Source organism: Artemia franciscana, chromosome 5, assembly GCF_032884065.1.
Source record: "Artemia franciscana chromosome 5, ASM3288406v1, whole genome shotgun sequence".
NCBI lineage: Eukaryota > Metazoa > Arthropoda > Branchiopoda > Anostraca > Artemiidae > Artemia > Artemia franciscana.
In genome coordinates, this window is record NC_088867.1 from 48094588 (window position 1) to 48112635 (window position 18048).

Genomic DNA, 18048 nt, shown 5'->3' on the forward strand with positions numbered 1-18048 from the left:
GTTAATCCAATTACTATTCTTACTAGATGCTTCAAGATGTGTTGCATCTTTGTCAGAACTCTTTACATTTCAGCCTTACCCTATAGGGCCATGGATAAATTTTCAGGTCAAACTCTAGTTTGGCTACTGTTTGCTATCTTAGAAATGGGTTAAGTCAGGAAAATAGAACTTCCAGTAATGAATCCAAAGCAAAAAATATGTAAAATTCTAGTTTAGCTAATTTTCATTATCTTGGGAAGGGAATAGGTTACAAGAATGAAACTCAGTAATTAATCCAGGGTCAAAAACACTCTGGGAAGGTTCTGCCAGGCTTCTATGTCAACCCTTTTCTGATTTCTAAGTCTTAGATAATTGCTTACTCAAAAGGTCTATACCTATACTATTGAAATTTTGACAAAACAAGATTTACCTTAATTTTTAATTATCAGTTTCTTTTTCTCTGGCTTTAGCTCTTAAAATGCAATTCCTTTTATTTGAGTAGCATTTTAAGCCATATCAATATTTTTTTTTTCAAAATTTAGGAAATGTCTTTGCATATCTTTAAAACCTTATAAAGTGGATTGAGGAAAGCTGTGAAACAGTTTCTTTGTACTCCATGTAAGCAGACCTTCCCAGAACATACTTTAGCCTTTAGACCCATCCCTGAAAGTTTTTTTTTCAATCTCACCCCCTGGTGCTCTTTTACACATTGTATAAATTGTGAAGAAATGCCTGCCCCCTTGCTAAAAGTCTTAGAAGTATCTTATATCAAAATACACCTGATACAGTTTAATTTTTTAGAGATGACACAGAATAGCATTAAAGCTGAGTATTTGCTTTGCAAGAAATGTGTCCCTTCTGTTGTAAAGCATTTTGGATAGACACTAATCTAACCATGGACATATTGCTGTTGCAAATGGTTTTGCTTAAAATGGTTTGGAAAACAAATTGCAAATGTAAATTTGCTTTTTTATCATTATTTAAGACTAGAATATCACAAAGCTATGCAATCACATTGCTTGTTGTATCTTAAGTAAATACAATCTCTGATGGAGTTTTGTTGATACCTGTCTTAAAATTAATTTGTCTAAATAAAATATATTGTTTATGGGACAGTAGAGAAAAGCAACAACCATGAATTGAGTTTTTTTCAATATTTCTTTTTTCAAATAATAGTTCTCTGGTCACATTTGTGTTCCTTGCTAAGTTGTTGGCACTCTGGTTTGGGAATCCTTTGTCCAAGGGGTACGGGTTTAATTCCTGGCATTGCTAGTGTATTGGGTTTTTACCAGCTAAGTATTCACCATGCTAGTTTGCATCTTAAGTAAAGCAATCCCTGCTGGAGCTTTGTTGACACCTGCCTTACAATAACTTGTCTAAGTAAAATACAATGTGTATTGAAGATTAGTGAAAATGGCTGTAAATCCATCTTGTTTTTTTTTCAATATTTTTTTTTAATAGTTGTTCTACTCTGGTTGTAATAATGTTCTTGGCTAAGTGGAAAGCACTCTTAGTGAGAAATCCTTCGTCCATGGGGTACAGGTTTGATTCTTAGTATTGCCTGTTTATTTGTTTTAAATGGGGGTCAGTGATGTTAGACAGATCTAAACCAGCTCTAAATAGGCAAATGGAGAAATATGCAAAAGGTAAGCAGGGAGGGTGTACAAAAGCACAAGATTTCTGGCCCCCAGCCCTTAATTGCAATTCTTGGCCAAAGGGTCACAAAGTGGAAATTAGCACTGCCAGTTTAGACCTTGATGTGTCAGTGCTGCCATACTTACTTACTTGCATATTGGTGTTGAGTTTGCCCACATTTTATCTTCATTACTATCTAAAATCATTTAGACATTCAGCAAACTGTCTCAAACCACAATTAGTATTGAATAGTTTTTGGGCCTTACTGACTTTCCCTTTATAGCAAAGGTTTATTGTTGTGTATAATGTAGATATTTTAAAGTAATCAATCATTAAGAAGTCCCTTTTAGTTTTATCAAGTTTTTGAGTAATAAACCTTTTTAATTACCTTAAAATATTTATTCAGGTCCTTTACTATTGGCTGCCCTTTATATTACAATAATGATTGAAATATATTGTGGCAACTAAAAATTTGGATAATCCAACCTATTTTACCATCTTAAGGTTGTTTACAAAGGTGTATGAAATATTTAAGTACTGACTTAGCTACAGAAAACCTCTAGATATAATAAAATGTAAGCAAGATGGCTCTTACTTTGACCATATCTATGGAAGCACTAATGAGAGAGTGGGTTATTTGATGCATTTGTAGGATTGAGTGAGATGAGAAATGAAGTGTAGGCTTGATGAGAGATGGCTGGTGAATGTGATGAGGGATGAATGTTTTGTAAGATTTTAAAATTTTGGACAATGTCTCATGTTGACAGTAGAGTGCAGAAGTAAAATTTGGTAATTTTTTTTCTTTGTTTCTGTTATGTTAGACAATATTGAATATTCTAAAGTGAAGTTTCTTTTTTGTTTGGAATTGTGATGGCCCTAGGGCTTTAGTGCAATACAAATTACTAATGTTTATTCACTTTCTTTAAACAAACACAAGGTCTATGTCTCCTAGCTTTAACAAAGTCAAATGTAATTTTAAGACCAGGGATTTCAAATTAGGTCAAATGAACTTCTGGTAAAAATGAGCAATTTATGAAACATCTAGATTAAAAAAAAGTCTTATAGACAACAAAGAAGACAATTGAATAAAGAAAAGTACCTTATATCATAATTGTTGTGCACCCTTAAGATAGAAATGAACAAAGCTTCAATTAAGATTCTGTTTTGTTTAAACAGACAGAAGGGACAAACCTCCAAGCTTTGACAAATACAATCTCACTTTGTGGCTCCTATCTTTTCAAAGGGGACTTTCTTTGGATTTTTTCTATCCAACTAAAACTGAAAAGGACAGCATGATATACAAGTGACTTTCCAATTACCCTACATAGCAAGAGAAAATCATTAAGTTAGGCTATGCTTTATCTCAATCCCCCTCCCAATGTGCAGAAATATGGCTCAAATTTCATATTTTCAATGCATTTAACCTCCTGTCACCTGTTTTTCTAGTTATTGTTTGTCACATTTGTTTAATTTACAGCTACATGGGATGAAGTTAGAGAGACAGATTGACAAAACAAATGGAAAATAGGAAATTTCAGCAATACATTTTTATATTGGGAGGATTGAGGGGTAAAGTAGAGCAAAGTTGAATATAAAATGTGTTACCAGCTATTATTCTAAAAATTATGAAGCATGAATTTTTTTTTTATTATGTTTCTTTCTCTTCAGGTCCTTCTCTAGGGCTTTACCAAATCAAACATTCTATGCCCAGAAAAATTAGCAACAAGGTATAGTCTATATACAAAGGCTTATGTTATTTAACTATGAATATGGAATTTATATGGCAATCAGGAACTGGATACAGGCGAAAGCAAGTAAAAAAGAAAGAAAAAACTTCCCTAGTTAGCTCAGGAGACTTTTAATAGATTACTCTTCAGATAATTGCCTATGATACATAATTTAAATATTTACCCCTGTACAGTAGGGCATTAAAACAATCTATCACAATGTAAGATACAATATATTTAGATATGATGCTGATTTACAAATTCCAGGATTCTTTGTTGTAGTTTTCATAATTTTGTTGATAAAGTTTTATATATTCATCATATTTTATTTTATGTCATTAACATTAGCCAAACTAAACTTCTCAATAGAACTTGAATGTGGTGGCTATAATGCACAAGTACTGCAAAAATCTTACAACACATTATGTGTTAACTGTTCAGTGAGAAAAAAACTATTTTCCTAGTTTAGCTTAATTTGTTATATTTTTGTGCTTATCAGAAATATTTTATTAATTTTAGGCAGCTGTCCCCCCTCAAAAAATTCTTAAACATTTGCTGGTTTATACTTAACTAGTATTCTACTGAAAACAAAAATTAATATATATTTTGTATTGAAGAAATATAAAGTCCTTTGGATTATTTTTTATTAAGATTAAGCAGTTTGCTACTTTCTTTTGTTAGGCTAAGCCTGTAATAGTGCTTTATTGTGAAGAGCCAAAATTTGTAGGGATTGCAAAGGCTAGCCTGAACAATATGTTATTACAAATTATTAGGTTAAACTTCTGTTTGGTAAAATTCTATTTTAGATAAATTTGTATTATCTTGAAAAAGGTTTAGGTTAGGAAAATGAAACTTTTAGGGATGGGTCTAGAGACTAAACTATATCATGGGAAAGTATTTTGGAGCATCTAACTCTATTCTTTCTCTCTCTTAAAAACGTTTGCCTTAAATTACCTTAAATCACATTGTCTAATGAAATAAGTATTAAATCCCATAGAATTGCTGGTTAGTGATGATGACAGTTGGAAATCTCAATATTTGGTCCACACCCTTAGAAATGCTTGTGTTATAAAAGTGAAACCCTTGCAAAATAAATCTTCTACTTAAATGACAAGAAAAAAGCGTTTTTAGTGTCCTAACTTTGCTCAATTTCAATTTATGAAGTTTCCAAGATTTGGAAACTTTCAGGATATACATTTCCCTATATTTAAATACGAAACACTGATATGGCTTAAAATTCTACTCAAATAACAAGAATTGCATTTTCAGAGCTAAAACCAGAGAAACAGAAACTGCTAGCTGAAAATTAAGGTAAGATGTTGTTTTACCAAAATTTTAATAGTTACAGACCAGTCCAGTATGCAAAATTCCAAGATTTAAAAACAGAAGAGGGTAATCACATAAGCTTAGCAATAGCTTCTCAGAGTATGTTTTTAGCTATGGATTAATCACTGAAAGTTTCATTCACCTAACATAACCCCAATCAAAGATAGCAAAAAGTAGCTAAACTGGAATTTGACTGGAAATTTAATCTATAGCCTGGTAGGCTAGTAGAATTCCAAATCAAAACAAAAAGAAGTCAAACTAGAATTTTATCCTCTGTTTAGGGTAGCTCAACAAAGCTAAAGTCTTATCATTTAGGACTTTTTAATAGATAAATTGCTTTTACAGTATGAATACAACATTTTCCAATATATTACCTGAACAATTTAACCCAAGATTCCACTAATTCAGACCCTTCCTTTCTCTCCAAATATACCAGAGAGTATGCTAGATCATTTTTCAATTCTCTCTGACCTCAAACTAATGTGAAATATGTCAAATCCGAAGGAAATTAAGCCAGTGCTAAATCATTTAATTATAATAGAATGACACTCTTAACACTATACGGATATTTTATGTTTGAAATTTTTTGCCCAAACCGACAAGTAAAAAGTGTTTTCGCGAACCAGTTTTGTTTGAGCTCAACCATATGTAATTTTTTCCGTTTTTGCGTTAAACATACAAGCTGGTTAAACCAAAGCTGTCATTGGTTAAACCAGCTGGTCTTCTTCTTCTTATTCAGCAGACGGGCTTTTCAGTTGATACTATTTAGCCCTTTTCCTTTTGGCTCACTCTGTGAGATCGACAGAGCTATGGAGCTGGTTTGTCTTGTATGATTTGTATCTGCTCAGATTTCTTGAAGTATATCTTTTGATACCAGCAGTTGAATTATAAGAGAGTATATATTGATCTCTGTGCTCTGCGGGAGAGTATGGTCAGCAAGACTCTTGGCTGTTGGTGGAATTTTGTGGTGTTTGAAGCATTCTAACATTTTACGTCGCAGGGTATACTGTGCAGACGTCAGCATATTACATTCAAATAGGCAGTGATCTATTGTTTCATTCTTAAGATTACATGACCTGCAAAGGGGGGACGAGGGAACTTCGCCACTTGAATTAGGAATCTGATATGAAAATGCCTGAAAATTTAGCCCATTTGAACCTGACCGAATCCTATGATAAATCTTGGAAAGGTGCTTACTTGGGAAAGGTGATGGGGTAGGATTCTTATTAATTATCAGTACCTCTGTAAATCTCCAGCGGTAAATATCTCTAATGGGGATTGGTCTCCCACTGCTTGCCACCCGCTGGTTGACGCGAAAAAAGGCCTATAATTCATCTTCTTCAACAAAATTCTCATTCAACAAAAAATAAATAAGGAATATCAAGTTATTTGCTTCGAAGAAGGTGGGACGGTGATTTTGTAAAAGAAAGAGAGATCTGAGCCAGGTTAGTAAATCACCATAGTTTGGGATCAACATTAAAGGACACCCTGAGTAGTAGGCTATCTATTAGCAAGAAGGTTAAATCAATGAAAAACTTATTATTTAATTTAAAGATTTCCATGTTTTCTGGCATATCCAGACATAATTGGTACCTTAAATTGCCATTTGGAATCATTCTAAGGATTGACTTCTTTCAGGTAACATTGTGAGGCTCCATTAAATTGCCACATGGTAGCATTCTAAGCATTGACTCCTTTTAGGCTCTGTAAACAGGCCTAGGTGAAGTATTACAGATAAGCTGAGGATTTATGGACTGCTAAATCATTATTCTGAGACTGGCTTTAATCCTATTGAAGAAGTAGGCTAGGGTAGACTATTCAGAGTCTATTCCAAAGGATGGTAATTTTATCCATTAAAATTCTAGTTGATTGACTCCTTGCTATCACTGAAAGGGGTTAGGTTAGAAAAATGGTACGTTCAGGAATGGGTCTATGGGCTAAATTATGTCCTGGGAAGGGATTTCAAAGTACACATCTCTGCTCATTCTTGCTCTAGAGGGCCCTGACCTTTGATGACCTTCAAAAATAGGCCATGTGTGCTATAAAAGTAAAACCTTACAAAATAGATCTTCTGTTGAAATGAAGTACAACAAAATTGTTCTCAGTTTCACAACTTTGCTCAATCCCAATTTATAAGGTTTTAAAGATATGCAAATACATTTCCTAAATTTTGAAAAAAAAAGTTGATATGGCTCAAAATTTTACTCAAATAACAGGAATTGAATTTTCAGAACTAAAGGCTGAGAAAAGCAAATGGTACCTGAAAATTAAGGTAAAATGTTGTTTTGTCAAAATTTCAGTAGGTATAGACCTGTCATGGAGTCAAATTTCAGGGCTCTCTAGAGGGAGAAGAAGTGAAGGTGGGTACTTTAAAATACCTTACCAGGATATACTTTAGCCTGTAGACCCATCCCTGAAAGTTTCATTTTCCTAACCTAACTTCTTTCTGAGATAGCAAGAAGTAACTCAACTAGAATTTTACCTTTTATCTGTCTGGTAAAAAAAAAATCCTTCAAATTTTAGATATGCTCTAATTCTACAGGAGCAAAGAAAAATGCTTTTTAAAATTGCCATCTAGAGATTAAATACCAGCTAAATTGCCTGAGTAAAGCAAACCTAGGGAGCCAAAAAACTTGAAATATGCTTAACTGCTTCTTCAACAGTTGCAAATGATCTGACAAAGAGTTAAGTACAGAATTTAAGCCAGAAGGGCCTTTTATGTTTTTTCTATTCTCACCAGAATGAAACACAAATCCAATGTTGACTTGCACAAAAAACTCCAGGTAAGTTGTAATAATTGGTCCTTTAGCCTGATGTAGCTGCTATTTGTTGCTTTGAGTGCATTGCTTACAATGGGAGCTTAAAGTTGTCATGACAAGCTGCATGGTTGTGTGTACAACCCCTTAGGCAATTCTCTCTTCTTTATATGCTTATTGTTGTTTAAGAATGATCAAGCTTCACAGTAATCTCCTTTCATGACTTACAGTTTAAAATTTGTTAATGCTTCATTGATTGCAGGAGAGCTAGAAAGATGGACATTAGAACAAGCTATGAATTTGGAAATTGACATAAGAGGAATACCATTTTCTGATTTATACAAGCAGGCTGCACCTGCTGAGAGTCAGCAGACTATGGAAGAAACAACCCAAGATAAAGTCACAAAGAAGTTTTGTTCTGGGAAAGATAAAGGTAAGTTAGTTATGGTTTCAGATCATAGCTGCAGAGAAGAGAAGATTGATGCCAGATGCACATTTTTTTTGTCCTGTTCATATTAGCTTGGAAAACCATTAGTCACATTAGCTGGGAAATGTGCAACAGACAAAAATGTGACCAGCAGTCACATTAACTGGGAAATGAGCAACAGACGAAATTTCATTTTGTCTGTTGCTCATTTCTTGTCAATACTACTGAGGGGTCACAGATAAGCACTAGAGTCCTCATTGATCAATAATATGTGCTTGTATATATATAGCCTGTTGCTACTTATTTTTCTCTGGGAATAAGATGTTTGATGTGGCATAAACCAAAGGAAGGACCTGTAGACCTAGAGAAACATATGTTAAAAAAACCGATTTTTTATAATTGCACAATAATTATAGCTTACACAATTTTACATGCAGTCCTGCTCTACTTTACTCCCAGCCCTCCTAATATAGAAATATATAGCTGAAGTTACATGTTTCCCATTGATTCTGCCAATCTATCTCTCAACCTTTAACTCCCTGTTAATTGAAGCAACTGTGACAAAGCAAGAATGGGGGAAGAGGTAACAGGTGACAGAATACATTGGAATTACATAATTTTGGCTATATATTTGCACATTAGATAGGTTGGAGGTAAATTATAGTACAGAGATGCATGCTTTTCCGTTTGGTATGTAGGCTAAGTAGAAGGTCACTTGTACCTGATGCTGTCCCTGTTGTTTTTAGTTGGATGGGAAACATCCAAAGAAAGTTTCCTTTGAAAAGGAAAGGTGAGATTGCCCAAAAGGTAGATTGAATTTTTCAAAGCTTGGAGGTTTTCCCCTTCAGTCTGTTTAAAGGAAAATGGATTCATAATTGAAGCTATGTTCATTTCAATCTTAAGGGTGACCTATATTTGTGACAATTCATTAAACGGCTGTAAAGGGATATTTTGTTTATTCATTTGTCTTCTTTGTTTTCTAACAGTTTTTTTTAATCTTTAAATTGATATCCCTTTCTTACAAATTATTTATTGGTACCAAGGTCCACTTGCAAGTTTTCACCTACTTTGTAATCCCTGGTCTTGCGACTGCATTTACATTTACTGAAGCTAGAAAACATAGAACTCCTATCTATTTAAAGAAAATCAATGGATATAAGTAGGTTTTATTATATTTAAGCCCTAGGGCCATGGCAATTAAAAACAAAATAAAGGAGATTAACTTTAAAATACTTGACATTAAATAAGCATAATAGTCACAAAGAAAAACAAATAACAAAATTATAGTTCTGTGCTCAGTTGCCAACCTGAGCAACTGTCATAAATTTTTAAATCTTGCAGAACATTCACCCCCATTACATTCACAAGCCATCTCTCATGACCCACACTCTTGTCCATACATCCACATTTCAGGGAAATGGAAGGACCATATTACTGGTATTCTGCATTTCTAATTATATTTAATGGGTTTGAAAGAAAATTTCTATGGCTAAGTTAGTAGGGGAATGAAGTACCTGGTGGTCCTTTAGCCAGGTAGTACAATAGGAAGCTAGGGACCAGCCAGCCTATGCTCTTGCATGCCTGTCCTCCTTATTGTCCCTAGATTTCTATCTGTACTCATTTACAGTTGGGCCAATTCTAGCTGAGGTTAGTTATATCACCAACCCCTATCCAAAACCAAATAAACTGGCAATGCCAGGAATTAAACCTGTACCCCTTGGACACAGCATTCCGACCCAGAGCGCCTACCACTTAGCAAGGAACACAAATTTGACCAGATAACAACAATTATTTGAAGAAAAATAGAATATTGAAAAAAAATGCTATAGTTGTCCCACTACTATCCTGTAAATGCTATAGGCCCATTTTATTTAGACAAATCAATTTGAGACAGGTATCAACAAAACTTCATCAGGGATTGTATTTGCTTAAGACACAATCAAGCTATGTGAATGCTTAGCTTTGTGATATTCTAGTCTTGAAATAATAAAAAAGAGAAAATTTATATGTTCTATTTATTTTCACCAGCTCATTTGAGCAAAATCATTGTGACAGCCAAATGCCCATGGTTAGCTTAGAACCTCTCTAAATGCTCTGAAACAGAAGGAATTAAAAGAAAATTATACTAATCAGCATTAAACTGTCCCTTAAATTTAAACACATGTATTTAATTTCGAAAATGACGCTACTGCTATTCAGCTTACTGTGCCGTTCCCACTTGCTCTACTGCAGTTAAAAATGGGCAGTTACCGCGCAGTAACTGCAGTTACTGAAAAACCATTAGCTGGAATACACTCGAAAATATCAGGTGTCTCAATTTAAATTTAGTTTCTTCTGTAAATGATGGTGACTTCTCTTGCTGCATGAGTGCTGCCTAGCATCAAATCTCTTCTCAGAAAATTTCGAAAAGACTGTATATTTCTAAGCATGTTTTTCTATGATGCTACCTCTACGGAAAGCCGGGCCTAAATAAATTAGAATCACTAACTATAATTCTATAAGCCTATATACTCAGAAAAAGATGTACCTGACTCAACATCTACTTTTGAAAACCAGCATGATAGCTTCACTTGGTGCCCGGACTATAAATAAAGTGTTACGGTGAACCATTGAAGAGTCTAATAAAAGTATACAGCAATAGATTTTATTAACTAATCAAAATAGAAAAATATAAGCCTATATACTCAGAAAAAGATGTACCTGACTCAACATCTACTTTTGAAAACAAGCATGATAGCTTCACTTGGTGCCCGGACTATAAATAAAGTGTTACGGTGAACCATTGAAGAGTCTAATAAAAGTATACAGCAATAGATTTTATTAACTAATCAAAATAGAAAAATATGAATGATAATAGAAAGACGGAAGAAAATAGTCATTGAAATATTCACCTAATATCGTTAACTGCTATAAAGATCCTAAAAATATGGATTTAATACAACCTGGATGTACATTGTGTCTTTTAAGTACGTAGAACACCTATTTCGGTATTCTCTGAAAGTTTCAACTTAAGGCCCCTATCCATTCCCGATGTGAATATATTGGCTCCCATTCATACCCTTTTGAAACTTGGACGCACAAAATGTATATTGCTTTAGTGCAACATCCATTGCATCATCCTGTGATAGTTTCAACGCTATACCCTTAGCATTTTCTGAGTTATTGCAAGTTTTATGTTTTGACCATTTGAGTTAATATAGTATTTTTTACTGAGTTAGACAGTCCCCTCAAAGCTCTTTGAGATTTCCAACTTAATGACCTTAACCATTTTAAAATATCTTTGATAAGCCTTTTTACCAACAGGTGCTCATCTATGCATTTTTGATTATTTTCAAAAGTAGTGATAGCAGCAGTTGCAGTTGCAATTAGAGGCAGATGAAGTTACATGTAAATAAAGTCACAAGTGGTTCTGGTTAAAAGCAGATACAGTTGCAAATACTTGTAGTCATAAATTGTCATTACTTGTAGTCACAAGCAGTCAAAGTTAAAGAGACCAGCATATTCAGTGGCAGATACAAGAAATATTAATACAAATAAAGACAAACAAATTTCAAGTTGAGCTTATAGATTCAACTCTGAGGAAGGACTGCAAGTTATGAATTTTGCCCATTGTTTACATATAGTATTGGTTATTGGGAAGTATACAGACATTTTCAGGAGGGGTTTTTTCTGGTGGCGGGGGTCATGGGAGGAGGTTACGTAATAAGATCTTTCCACGAAGGAGTTTATCATGGGGGAAGAGAATTTTCATGAAGTGGGAGCTACATTTCCAGTATCATTTAAAAAAACAAATGAGAAATTAAATAAAAAAAAAACAATAAGAAATTAAATAAAAAAAGTTTTTTCAATTGAAAGTAAGGAACAACATTAAAACTTAAAACAAACAAAAATTATTACGTATATGAGGGGGTTCTTACCCTCCTCAATACCTCGCTGTTTACTCAAAAGTATTTTTAGCAGTTTTCAAAGAGCTATTTATTCTAACTAAATGGCCTTTGTTATTTGGGGGCCATTTTTAAAGAATTTAAAAAAAATCAAACTTTTGCATAAAAAGCGAGGTAGTGGAGAAGGAGCAAACCCCTCACACACGTGATTAAAACATACGATTATATGTTCGTTAAGTAAGTTAATTCGCAAGTTAAGTATATTTATTACAAATAGAAACGACCGTAAGTAGAATTAAGAGTTATGGTGGCCTTTTTAAGTAACCAAAAAAAAATTGGCGGATAAATAGACCCCACCCCCTCCCCTTTTCTCAAAATCCTCCGATCAAGATTTTGAGAAAGCCATTTAACCAAAAAAGGAAAATTAATATACAAATTTTGTTTTAATTATTCATTTAAGTTGAGCCAAAATCAAAACCTGGATAAAGTCAAAAATTTCAGAAATGAAAAAAAAAATTATGTGACTGAAAGTAAGGGGCAACATTAAAACTTAAAAGGAGGGATTGTCCCTTCCAAAAAACCCAGCTCTATACGCTAAAGTTTCACTCTTTCTCAAAACTATACTTCTTAAAACAATAAAAAACAAACTTTAGCGCAAAGAGCGGGGCGTCGAGGAGGGAACAATCCCTTTCATTTACGGAATAAATTCTGTTCGTTTTAAGTTTTAATAACTCTCCTTACTTTCAGTTAAAAAAAAAAAGAGCTAAGACCTCATATGACACTTGTGACAAGGTTTGAAGAGCCAAGAGCTCATATGGTATGAGTTCTAGCAAATTTCTAAGAATAAATAGATTGCTTTGAAACGAAAATCAGAGGCTTAATGCCGGTCGGGATTTAAAATAAGAGCTATGAGTCACGAGTTCCTTCTAAATATCAAAACTCATTAAGATTGGATCACCCACTCGCAAGTTAAAAATACATCAGTTTTTCTATTTTTTTCTCTCTCTGCAGTCCCCTTCCAGGTGTTCGAATCGGGGAAAACGACTTTATCAAGTCAATTTGTACAGATCCCTGACACGCCTACCAATTTTCATCGTCCTAGCACGTCCAGAAGCACCAAACTCGCCAAAGCACTGAACCCCACCATCTAACTCCTCCAAAGAGAGTGGATCCAGTCCGATAACGTCAGTCACGTATCTACGACATTTATAAGCATTTTCCAAGATTTCTAGTTTCCCCCTCCAGCTCCCCCCAACGTCAAAAGATCTGGTTGGGATTTGAAATAAGAGCTCTGAGACATAAGTTCCTTCTAAATATCAAATTTCATTACGATCCGGTCACTTGTTCTTAAGTTAAAAATACCTCAATTTTTCTAACTTTTCCAAATTAGCAACCCCCAGCTCCCCCAAAGAGAACAGATTCGTACCAATTATATCAATCTCGTATCTATAACTTGTGCTTATTCTTCCCATCAAGTTTCATTCCGATATCTCCAATCTAAGCGTTTTCAAAGATTTCCGGTTTCCAAGATTCTGTTTCCCCCCACCGATCCTCTATGTCCCCGGATCCAACTCAAATTGGAGATGAAGCATCTGAGACATAAGACTCTTCTATATATAGAGTTTCATTGAGATCCGATCACCCATTCGTAAGATACCTCGATGTCACGTTTTCCAAGAATTTGGGCATCCCCCTCCAACTCCTTTCAATGTCACCGGATCTGGTCGGGATTTAATATGAGATTTTAAAGCACAGGATCCTTCTAGATATCCAATTTCAATAAAATCTGATCACCGGTTCGTAAGTTACAAGAAACTCATTTTTTCCGGATTACTCCCCCCCCCCAACTCCACCAAAGAGAGGGAATCCGGTCCGGTTAAGTCGAGATAAAAAATAAAAGATCAGAGTTTCGAGGTCCTTCTAAATATGGAATTTCATTAAGATACGATCATTCTTTCACAAGTTAAAAATACCTCATTTTTTCTAATTTCTAGAATTAACCTGTGCTAATTTTTCCCACTAAGTTTCATCCCGGTCCCTCCACTCTAAGCGTTTCCCAAGATTTTAGGTTCCCCCCTCAATTTCCCCCAATGTCACCGGATCCAGTCGGGATTTAAAATAAGAGCTCTGAGACATGATATCCTTCCAAATTTCAATTTTCATTAAGATCCCATCACCCTTTCGTAAGTTAAAAATACTTCCTTTTTTCTATTTTTCCGAATTAACCGTCCGCCCACTCTCCCCCAGATGGTGAAATCGGGAAAACGACTATTCCTAATTTGATGGTCCCTGATACGCCTGTCAAGTTTCGTCGACCTGCCTGGAAGTGCCTGAAGTAGCAAAACCAGGACAGACAGACAGACCGACAGAATTTGCGATCGTTATATGTCACTTGGTTAATACCAAGTGCCATAAAAACTTGTTTTTTTTATACTTATTATTGGAATAAGACACCGCTAAATTCTGCCACTGAACAAGGAAAAGCAGGTCTTTTTAAGCTGTTGGTTTCAAATGGGGCCAGTATAGTTGCCCTGGTTTATTTTAATATGACACCACTGCACTATGGGGCTTAAAAAGAAAAATTAACAGTTTGTAAGCTACTAATTTCAAATGATGCCAATATATGACTACAATGAACTTAAAAAACACCGTTACGATATGCTGCACGGCAAGGGAAAGTAGCACTTCGTAAGCTAATAATCTCAAATTATACTGCCTTTGAATTCTTTTAAAAAGACAACTTTACAAAATAGGCGTGCAAGAGCCCTCTCACACCAGGAATTTGTCGTCTCATGTTCATAATATATAAATGAAAAATTGTTGTTATTAGAATTATTCATCCAATGCCAATAAAAACAAATTGTGTTCTACTTTGAAATCCGTTTTGAGGCGGCCCCGACACAAATATTACAAAAAAAAGTCTTTCAGTTTTTCAAAATTTGGCTTGATCAAGGGCAGTTAGTTGACTTTTTTTTATCACTTTAAGGTTCCTCTCTCTCACACAAGTCTTGTGGTCTACTTGGGCAAGCAAACAAAATCTGAGATTCTGAAAATTTCAAACCAATTCAGAAAGTAAAATTTTTCATCACTGTTTAATATCTGAACGCATTGAAATGTTCTGTAGGAGTGAAATGTTGTAGGGGAGATAACCACATTTTTTATTTTCAAGAAACAAAACAAAATTTATGGTTTACTTAGGAACCAAACAAAATAAAAAGTCAGAAATTTTCAAACTAATTGAGAAAGCAAAAAATTTTCAGCACAGTTTGATATCTGGACCCAACGAAATATTGTAGTGGAGATAAACAAATTTTTCATTTTCAAGAAACAAAACTTATTGTCTACTTAGGCAAGCAAACAAAACCAAAATTCTGAAAATTTTAATATTTATTGTATGCGGTTTCCCAAATAACTGGCCAATGAGCCCTTTGGGATATTGTTTTTGATGTATATATTGTTGCACATTTTAATACCTAAACACATTGAAATATTGTATGGGAGATAGCTATATTTTTCATTTGCAAGACACAAAACAAAACTTGTTATCTGCTTAGGCAAGCTATCAAAATCTAAATTATGGAAATTTCAAACTAATTCAGAAAGCAAAATTTTTCAACACAGTTTTAATGTCTGAACACATTGAAATATTGTATTGGAGATAACTATATTTTCCATTTCCAAGAAACAGAGAAAACTTATTGTCTACTTAGTCAAGAAACAACAAAACTTATTGTCTACTTAGGCAAACAAACAAAATCAAATTTCTGAAATTTTCGAACTAATTCAGAAAGTACTATTTTTCAGGACAGTTTAATATCCAAACAAATTGAAATATTGTATGGGAGATAACATATTTTTCATTTGTAAGAAGCAAAACAAAACTTGTTATCTGCTTAGGCAATCTAACAAAAACTAAATTATGGAAATTTCAAACTAATCCAGAAAGTGAAATTTTCCAACACAATTTTAATATCTAAACACATTGAATTATTGTATAGGAAATAACCATATTTTTCATTTAAAAGACACAAAACAAAACTTATTATCTGCTTACGCAAGCGAACAAAATCTAAATTATGGAAATTTCCAACTAATTCAGAAAGCAAAATTTTTCAACACAGTTTTAAAGTCTGAACACATTGAAATATTGTATTGCAGATAACTATATTTTACATATCCAAGAAACAGAGCAAAACTTATTGTCTACTTATTCAAGAAACAACAAAACTTATTGTCTACTTAGGCAAGCAAACAAAATCAAATTTCTGAAATTTTCGAACTAATTCAGAAAGTACTATTTTTCAGGACAGTTTAATATCCAGTCACATTGAAATATTGTATGGGAGATAACCATATTTTTCATTTGTCAGCCACAAAACAAAAACTTGTTATCTGCTTAGGTAAGCTAAAAAAATCTAAATTATGGAAATTTCAAACTAATTCAGTAAGTAAAATTTTTCAACACAGTTTTAATGTCTGAACACATTGAAATATTGAATTAGAGATTACTGTATTTTCCATTTTTAAGAAACAAAGCAAAACTTATTGTCTACTTAGTCCAGAAACACTAAAACTTATTGTCTACTTAGGCAAGCAAACAAAATCAAAATTCTGAAATCTTAAAACTAATTCAGAAACTACCATTTTTCAGGACAGTTTAATATCCAAACAAATTGAAATATTGTATAGGAGATAACCATATTTTTCATTTGTAAGAAACAAAACAAAACTTGTTATCTGCTAAGGCAATCTAACAAAATCTAAAATATGGAAATTTCAAACTAATTCAGAAAGCAAAATTTTTCAACACAGTTTTAATGTCTGAACACACTGAAATATTGTATTGAAGATAACTATATTTTCCATTTCCAAGAAACAGAGAAAACTTATTGTCTACTTAGTCAAGAAACAACAAACCTTATTGTCTACTTGGGCAAACAAACAAAATCAATTTTCTGAAGTTTTCGAACTAATTCAGAAAGTACTATTTTTCAGGACAGTTTAATATCCAAACAAATTGAAATATTGTATGGGAGATAACCATCTTTTTCATTTGTAAGAAACAAAACAAAACTTGTTATCTGCTTAGGCAATCTAACAAAATCTAAATTATGGAAATTTCAAACTAATTCAGAAAGCAAAATTTTTCAACACAGTTTTAATGTCTGAACACATTGAAATATTGTATTGGAGATAACTATATTTTCCATTTCCAAGAAACAGAGAAAAATTATTGTCTACTTAGTCAAGAAACAACAAAACTTATTGTCTACTTAGGCAAACAAACAAAATCAAATTTCTGAAATTTTCGAATTAATTCAGAAAGTACTATTTTTCAGGACAGTTTAATATCCAAACAAATTGAAATACTGTATAGGAGATAACCATATTTTTCATTTGTAAGAAACAAAACAAAACTTGTTATCTGCTTAGGCAATCTAACAAAATCTAAATTATGGAAATTTCAAACTAATTCAGAAAGTAAAATTTTTCAACACAGTTTTAATGTCTAAACACATTGAATTATTGTATAGGAAATAACCATATTTTTCATTTGAAAGACACAAAACAAAACTTATTATCTGCTTAGGGAAGCGAACAAAATCTAAATTATGGAAATTTCAAACTAATTCAGAAAGCAAAATTTTTCAACACAGTTTTAATGTCTGAACACATTGAAATATTGTATTGCAGATAACTATATTTTCCATTTCCAAGAAACAGAGCAAAACTTATTGTCTACTTATTCAAGAAACAACAAAACTTATTGTCTACTTAGGCAAGCAAACAAAATCAAATTTCTGAAAATTTCGAACTATTTTAGATAGTACTATTTTTCAGGACAGTTTAATATCCAGACACATTGAAATATTGTATGGGAGATAACCATATCTATCATTTGTCAGACACAAAACAAAAACTTGTTATCTGCTAAGGCAATCTAACAAAATCTAAATTATGGAAATTTCAAACTAATTCAGAAAGTAAAATTTTCCAACACAGTTTTAATGTCTGAACACATTGAAATATTGTATTAGAGATAGCTGTATTTTCCATTTTCAAGAAACAAAGCAAAACTTATTGTCTACTTAGGCAAGCAAACAAAATCAAAATTCTGAAATCTTAAAACTAATTCAGAAACTGCCATTTTTCAGGACAGTTTAATATCTAAACACATTGAAATATTGTATGGGAGATAACCATATTTTTCATTTGCAAGACACAAAACAAAACTTGTTATCTGCTTGGGCAATCTAACAAAATCTATATTATGGAAATTTCAAGCTAATTCAGAAAGTAAAATTCTTCAACAC